Source organism: Alligator sinensis, unplaced genomic scaffold (assembly GCF_000455745.1).
Source record: "Alligator sinensis unplaced genomic scaffold, ASM45574v1 scaffold85_1, whole genome shotgun sequence".
NCBI lineage: Eukaryota > Metazoa > Chordata > Crocodylia > Alligatoridae > Alligator > Alligator sinensis.
Window position 1 is genome coordinate 3,555,273 of NW_005841891.1, and position 8,656 is coordinate 3,563,928.

Here is an 8,656-nt window from a genome sequence, read left to right on the forward strand (position 1 = left end):
ACACCTACTAATGTGAAAGGTGGGGTGCCTTGCCATGATATTCAGGCTAATTCAGACAATTGTGACCTTCCAACTATTTCTCACTTTTTTTCGCTGTTTCATAAAGATCAGAAAGGGCCATTGCATTATCTGGTCTGACTCTCTATGCAACACAGACTGCTATAATTCTCCCAGATACCTGTATATTAAGCCCTAAGACTTTAGTTAAACTAACTAAAGCTAGACGGTAAACTATGTGCCAAAGGCAAACAAGAGGAGAGAGTGAAGTGCGAAGCACACCCAAGGCCTGTCCAATGGCAGAGACCTGCTTAGATCAGCTAAGCCTAGATGATTCCAGCTGGTAAGTCATACCACATGCTTCAAAGGAAACTGTTGATACGACATGTAAGCAAAATCCTTTTTAGCTCCAAATTTGGTGAGCAGCGTGATCCTGAACACATGAGCAGAACCTACCAGTGGAGTCTCAATCCCCGCGGAGCACCAAACCATACAGCCCAGGCCCCTTGCCCGCCTCCAGCTCTGGTGAAACTCTGATGCTTCTGAGTAACAGAACAGAGCAGAACAAAACACATCTAAACAAGCATGCTTTGATGGATTTGGAGGAGGAAAGGAATGAGAATGTAATCAGGAGTCCAGCAGAGGAGGGGGAAAGGGCTCGCTGTGTGCCGGAAAATCTCCGTCATCCAGCAGAACGCCACGTGTATGGCTGGGGGCAGGCATGCCGTCTACCAGCATCCTAACGATCCTCTATTGGGACAGAGCTATTGTGAAAGCACTGACATTTTCAGTGAAATAAAGTAGAAGGAGGTTGGGTTTTGTTTAGATTGCTTGTTAGTATCCATTTTTTTAAAAGATCTCAGAAATAGCTTATTTCACTTTTTAAAAAAGTCACATTTTTGCTGGTTTTCAGTTTTACTGGAAGTTTTGTAACACTTGGAATGCTTCTTAAATCTCCATTTCCTGAAGTCAAGCGAGACTACATGGGAATCTCGGCTTTTATGTTTTAAAAGAAATAACTTGCCAGTTCTTATGGTTGCAGAGGAAAGCTGTTAAAGAAGTTCAGAGTAGGTGCTACACACTCAAAACCCAGAAGAAAATAAAAAAAATTCAAATGCATTATTCTGGAGAATCTCATAATTTCAGGGCCAGACATATGCTATTTGAAAGCTTGGAGCTGGCAAGATCATAATGGTGAAATTACGACTGTTGATATAGATGAGGTACCCTGAGGTAAAACCCTGTAAATGGCTAGCCAGACTCATGAACTTTCAGATAAGTGACCTGAAAATTGACTGCTTTTCCCCCTCCATTAGCTCTTGAAATTGTATTGAGGCTAGATATTTAGAAATGTGGGTGCTGAGCTCTTGAAAATCTAGTGCTTAATTTATTTCCTTGGCTTTGCCTTCATATTTTAAAATGTGTCAAATTCTCCTGCCTTACTATTATTTGTATGCTGAACTCTAAAGTGGGCACACCTGACACTGATTGTATATGTCTGACTGCTGCTGCCTGTACAATCATAGAAAAGTAGGGTTGGAAGGGACCTCAGAGGTCATCTAGTCCAACCCCCTGCTCAAAGCAGGACGAGCCCCAACTAGCTCATCCCAGCTATGTAAAGTCACTGTTGATATGTAGGATTTGCAGTAGTGCTGAATGTCTGACCCCTGCTATATATTACACTGAAGAGGTGATTAACTAGTTAGTCATGTCTTAAATTGTGACCCAGCCACATGTTCAACCAATTCATGGTGTGATAAAATGAACAAGCTGCAAAGTTATTCCACAAAAAAGGTGTAGTAAGTTTGTGGCTTATTTCTAAAAGGCCATTAACTGAACATGTAGCCAGGTGCTCCCCTGTGGCTGAGAGCCCTGTCATCTGATGTGGTTCCCAGCTACTGGGAGTCACCATGTGCTCCTTTGGCTGGGAACCTGCAGCTGATGGGGCTCACAGCCGTGGAGCCACGCTATGTGCTTGGATTACGATCCTGGGCTCCCCTTGCACCAGCAATACATGTGTTTGGATCTGATACAGGATCCCACCTCACACCTCCTGGCATGCGTGTGCGTGGCAAGAGGTATGATTGTGTGGACCATGCATCACATCTTATCATGCCTTTATCTGAATGTCTGGCAGGGGCATCTGTCACTGAGGTGTAGGTGAAGAGCACGATATCATCCTTTGGCTTGTGGGAATTCAGCCTACTTGGAGATTTCTATTTAAATTAATAATCCTGTTCTGGGACTTTATTCTTTTCTCCTTTTGGAATGTTAATTTTGTTCCCTCGGCCCATGAGATCTGGGGCTAGCTGTTGTCCTGGGTTCTGATAATAGTCCTATTGCCATGATATCCAGTTCCTTTGACAGGGTAGCAAATGCCTCCAAAAAAATAAAGGGTGGGGGGTGGGGAGAAAGAGTGAGACTAGAGAAATGAAAAAGGATGCTCAATGACATTGTATCTCTTGTCACTGGCATGGCTTTCCCCATCCCCAGCTACTATATTATGTCCACTTTCAATGCGTATACAAGCAGTCTATTGCTAACGTCTTTGTCAAAAACAATAGCTTAAACATGCATGCACAGTACATGTACATTCCATAATTATGCTTTTTAAGACATAGGCAATCAATTAGTCCCCACATTGGCACATAGATGTGCTGACAATACTAATTGTCATCTGTTACTGTCACTGCTTATTCTGCTCCACTTTGCCCATTCCCTTAATTTTCCCAGAGAATCCATGCACACTCCTGGGATTGCCTGGCAGCTGTGCGACTCAGATGCCAAAGTCTGGGATGTGTTTTCTGGCCCCTCAGCTCTGGTATCCAAGTGGCTGGCTTTCTACAGACAATATCCACATTGAATGGCTTATGTTTGACTCCGTTTTGGCTGGCTGTGGCAGCTGTGGGGCTGAGTTTAGCGCTGGCATGGGATCAGTTTGCCAATGGATTATGTAGCTTTTCTGAATGACATTTTCCTTCAACTTCCTCTGATTTGCAAGGCATTCACTTTCATGTGGATCCCCCATGAGAAGCATAACTGAAGTGCATTTTTTCCTTCAGTTTAAAATAATGTTTCCCCATGATACTGGCAAACTGTTAAGGCAAGAGAGCTAATCACATATATTCTCCACAATGCTGAGTGAATGACTTCCATCTCTACTGAAGCCATTGGGAGTTGAGATGAATTAGCATCTTTCAGGAACACTACAGGGGACCTTGAAGAACACCTTAGAGAATTGGTCCTTTCTATAAACTAATCACCAGAATTAGTTATAGCAATATTTAATCTCATCTTTTCAACTAGTCTCTTACCTCTGTTTCAAAGAGTTTGGAAAGTATATGGAAGGAAATTAAATCAACATACAAAATAACCTCACAGGAAATAGGAAAGATTTTGGCAGCACAGATTTTAGGATTATCAGAATGGAGATGAAATGCAGTCTGCAAATCACTGAGAGCAACAGAACAATAAGAGATATCAAGAAGAGAAGTTGGATTAACTGCATGTAGAAGAGCTGGGCAGATAAGAGTTTTTTTCTACACTGTCTTTATTGTGAAAGACATTGGCAGCTAAGTAAACTGGAATAAAAAATGAAAGTGAAAGGGAAGGCATTTGAGGTCAGTTTTTAATAGGATTTAGGCATAAAAGAGGAGGGAGGCTGGCAGAGTTTGCAGCTGGACTTGAAAGATCACAAACATCCTCAGCAAATAAAATAATAGCCATTTCAGGACAGAGATAGGGGGAAACCATATGATAAAGCAACACTCAAATGTAATCTTTTTAGTGAGTCAGACTAAAATCCATGAGGCACATACAAAGTGCGTAGTTCCTTCAGGCCTCCCTTTCTGCTGCCTTGGAAATGGAAATGTGAGCAGCAGTACTGGGACTCCAAAGAGTTTGCAAAACTCACCTCACCTTGAGGAAGGAAACCCCACAGAACTATTATACTTGAGGACATTTCTCTGGTTTGCTTTCTAGCCTAACAGTTGTGCTCCCAAGACTTCCTGCCAAGTTTCCCATATACTTTTTGTGCCAGAGAACATTAAAAAAAATCTCTAGGATGCTTTTGCACTGACCAAAACTCTTATAAATGCCATTGAGTTTGTTTCCACCTGAGTTGGATAACCAGTTGGACCCAAACCCTGGAATTCTGCATGCAGAACAAGTCATGGATATCTCAGACTGAGGAGGAGAAATAACCCCTTTCCAGACCTCAGAGCTTCATAAACCCTCCGGCTGTGGGGAACAATGACTAATATAAGTGTAAAAATGCATCCACTAACTCCCTCCGCTGCTTTGCCCCAGAACAACTTCATTATGTGTCTATGCAGGGCACAGTCTTCATGCTGCCCCTGAACTGAAATATGCCCTCAAGTCTTGCCCTTGCCACACAGCAGACCCACAGTTATTGACTTAGTTACAGGACTGGCTTCACTATAGAGGAGGGAACTGAGTATGACCCTCTCTAATTAGAAGGTCTGATCTGCATCACCTGTGTAGTCTCTGCAATCACCTCTGCAGGGTGATATACAGAGTTACTTGTCAGCCTCCCTTGCTACTACTTGGGAGGTTAATACTCTCCTTTGGCTTACACACCACACAGCCATGGCAGGTATGGGCCACTACAAAATGGACCCAATCTCTCTCAATTAAGCAGAAAATAAAAATGATAATGGGGGTGCCTTCGCTTGACTAAACTCACCATGGGATCCTCCATTTTAAAATCTGTTTGGATCAGAAGCTGACAGTCCTCCTGTAGTCTCTCTCTCAAATGAAGGACCTGCCATTGTCTTTGCAGCTGATAGAACGGTCCCCCTTGTCTCACAGTTTATCCTTCAATGACCTTTTGTTGTTCAGATGTCAAGAGTCCCAATTACCATTTTGGACAGGAGATCAGGCTTCTAATCAAGCCCCCTTATTCTATTAGCATTTTCAATGTTTTTAAATTAAATGCCTTAGTCCACAAGACAGGGAATTTCCTCCCAATTAGCACTGGAGGTGAAAGGCACATATCAAAGTTTATTTGCTTATATCAGCGCTCTCTTTTGATCTGCCGAAAGGATCTGGTGAACATACAATTAAGAAGTTCCTTCTAGGTATCTTTCCCCAAAGGACAGACAATACCTGCTGGGGTCTATTAGCATTTCAATGTTTCCCACCTCAGGAAATGGCTTTGCTTCCTTGCCTGCCTGGTTAATTCAGCTACATATTTTGCACACCCACATTTGAAAGGTGCTGCTGTTTATGAGGCTCATTATCCTCCTCTTGGATGGTCAGGAATTAGATTGTCACACTGGAAACTCCTGGGAGTGGTCAAATGTGCACAATTAATTTGAAGGTATCAATGCCACCAATGGAGAACAGTGGCAGCGTAAGAAAGTAAGTGCGGCTATTTGTTCTGTGTAGAAGTAGAAGGGATTCCTGCATTAGCCCTGTGATAGACAGGTTTACACACACTTGTATGTAGAAATATGTGGGAGTTGCTATTTATACGGAAACGCTAGGAACATGAGGGACAAATCTGAATTTCTGATGCTTAGATATTTTTGCACAAATTTGCTCTTAGATAATGATTTCCTGTGGGATGGAAACATTTGGTCCCCAGTGTATTGTTCAGACTCTGGTACTTAAAGAAGGAGCTCAAGAGCTTGCAAGAAAGTTTGAAATATGCTCTCCGGGATATTAGTTTTTCAAGACACATTGGAGTATCTTAGAAGCAAAACACACTGCTCAGACTGTGGCATAAACCAGGAATAATTTAGCAGTACACAGGGTAGTGCCACAATATTTTAAGAAGAAGCTCCCACAGGCCCTATCCAGCTGGAACTGGGCTATGGAGTACTCTTCATGATGATGAAAAGACAGGACTGGCTGTAGTGAATTAGGTATCCACATACCAGTCAATCCTGCACAGCTAACCTTGCACAGGACTTCTCCTCCTTCAGGGATATGACTTCTTCACACACAGAGCAGATCTGTCCAGCTTCTAAGCCCCTGAGGGTTACATGCTACACAAGCTGCACCAGGCGAGCCATGGGCAACAGGGTCACACACTGCATAGACTCTCCCCCCTGTTGTGTCATATGCCTATGTGGGCACCTCCCATACTGCACTGGGTGATCCCCGCACTGCCCCACTACTACCCGTGCAGCCTGGATTCCCCAACCCCTTCACATGGCATGGACTCACCCTCAGCTCCCTGTGCTGTGCTGTGCTGTGCTGCCATGCCTCCTGGGAAGCAGTAGGTGGAGAGGGGAGGGGGAGCCTGGAGACACCAGGTGCTGTTGCAGCTGGAGTGATGGGGGAAGCCAAGTGAGCCAGGTAAGAGCCTGGGTCCTGCAAGTGGGTGCTGGGACTAGGACTGTCAATGTGTCCTGCTGTGGATGAGGCACTGGGGACACTGCAAGGTCATGGAGTAGTGCATGTGATGTGGTAGATCACCCTGTTGTTTTCAGATGGGACAGAGGAGAGAAGAATAGGTGCTGGAGCCAAGTGAGAGCCTGGGTACTGCAAGTGAACCCCTGGTGAGCCTCATGCAGCCCACAGACCATCAGCTGGAGAGCTGTGATATAGAGAAAGGAGATCCTTGATCCAGAAGCTTGGATGTGCGCAGGCCCTGCAGTTCTGGCTGGAACTCCAGCTCACACTGTGTTACCACACCAAGGTGTCTAAGTTTGAGTACATATTAAGCAAGTATTAAATGGAGTCTCAACTGCATTACAGGTCACTGCTCCAGTTTTTATTGTTTCTCGGTTACAGGTCTGTTGTACATTCTACTACGGGGCATAGTTACCTGTTAACATCTTGGTAATGGCAACCCCTGTAAGTGTGGACATCATAAGTGAACATCTTCTAGTTCTCGGTCTTTCTTACATAGCCACAATTTCAATTCAGTAACAAGGTGCTGAATGCTTTTTTTTTCTTTCCTTGCAACGCCCTTGCAAATATTTCCATCTTTTTTGATTTTGTATCCTCTCATGGACACTTCTTCACTCTTCTCTCCTCCATCTCATCTGTTACACTACAGCAACAAGACAACCTACCACATCTGATGCATTACTCCATGACCTTGCGGTATCTCCTATGCTTCACCTACAGCAGCGTATGGTTGTTGGGACTCACTGACAGTCCTAGTACCAGAACACACTCCCACATTAACCACATGCTAGTTCAACATGAGCACTTTAGAGTAAAAGGCCACTGAAGGACAAGTCATGTAGTACACTTGAAGATTGTAGCTAGGGGAGTATTTTCAAATAATTCTGTTTCAGGCTGAGAAATGAGTTTAGGATTTTTTAATTTACTTTATTTTAGGGACACTAAAATTATTCCAGCAAGTGAAACAAGATAAAAGGACAAAACCCTTTGTTAAAAAACAATCGCATCAAAACAACCCACCCCACAAACAAGCAAAATAACCCTCAAGAAAAAAAGAATAATGGAAAAGTTAATGGTATTGGGAAGAGTCTGGCAAATCTAAGCCTCTTAAACGAAGAGGGCCTGATTCTCTGTTTTGCTTTTATCATATCAGTGAAAATCAAGAGTAACTTCCCTGAAGTCAAGAGATTTATAACAATGTAGCCCAAGGAAGCAGACTGCCTGGAACCACTGCTAATTTGAACACAGACCAATGTAAGTCTGGGGCAATAAATCTTACAGAGTGGGCATTAAAGTGAAGTGTTTGTGTCAGCCTAACCCACTGTAAATGTCAAAGACTGAAAACTAGGAAGATCTACTCAGAGACAGAGAGAGAGAGAGAGCAAGAGAGAGATCTCATGCTATTCCCAGGCAGAAGGCAGGGCAGGGTGGCACTCCAGCAATGAACTAGTTCAGAGCGGCACGAGCTTTCATAGGCAACAACCTACTTTGTCAGAATAATGCCGTACAATTGCTCCCCTCTCTTAAAAATTTACCTTGATAGGGTAAAATTAGCTCACTGACTTGATGAGGAGTTAAGCACTGTAGTAGACTGTTGTCTACAAAAGTGTATGCTTTTAGCCTCTAAGGTGCCACCCTGCCTTACCCTCTGACTGACATCAGATTACCATGGCTAAGCCTCTGTCGTATTCCCAGTGGTAGTTTCAACATCCAGCTAAAGCCAATGGTAGTTTCAACACTGACTTTAATGGCAGCAGTATTGTGCCCATGGAGGGATTATGTTGAAAAACAAAATAGAATGGAAAACGTGATGACATCGCTATGAAAGGCAGGTCAGGATTTGAGTCGTATCATGCCCCCCATATAAAGGCCTTTCCCCTGTCATTTGGAGAGACTTGAACAGGTGGAAACAAAAATATACAGGAAATTTTTCCCTCGTTTTCACAGTTATGGAGGATGCCCTGGCAATGGTGATTGATGCCAACGGGCTCAAATGAGGTGGCATTTACCTGGATTGAGTCAGTGCTGGAGACTTGGCTGGGACCTTGATATAGGTACTCTTCTTTTCACACTCTAAGGGCTGCAAAAGAAGGGCAGTCATTGAGGTGACATAGCCTCCTCAGAGAGGCTCTCAAGACTCAGGGGACAATCCAACTCCCAGTGAAACCAGGGAACCTGTGGACTACAGTGAAAGCAAGATCAGGACCTTGAAGAAAGAGTCTCCTTTTAACTGCTGAAATCTAAATGGCTAATTAGGGAGGGGGATGGGGGACAGGTT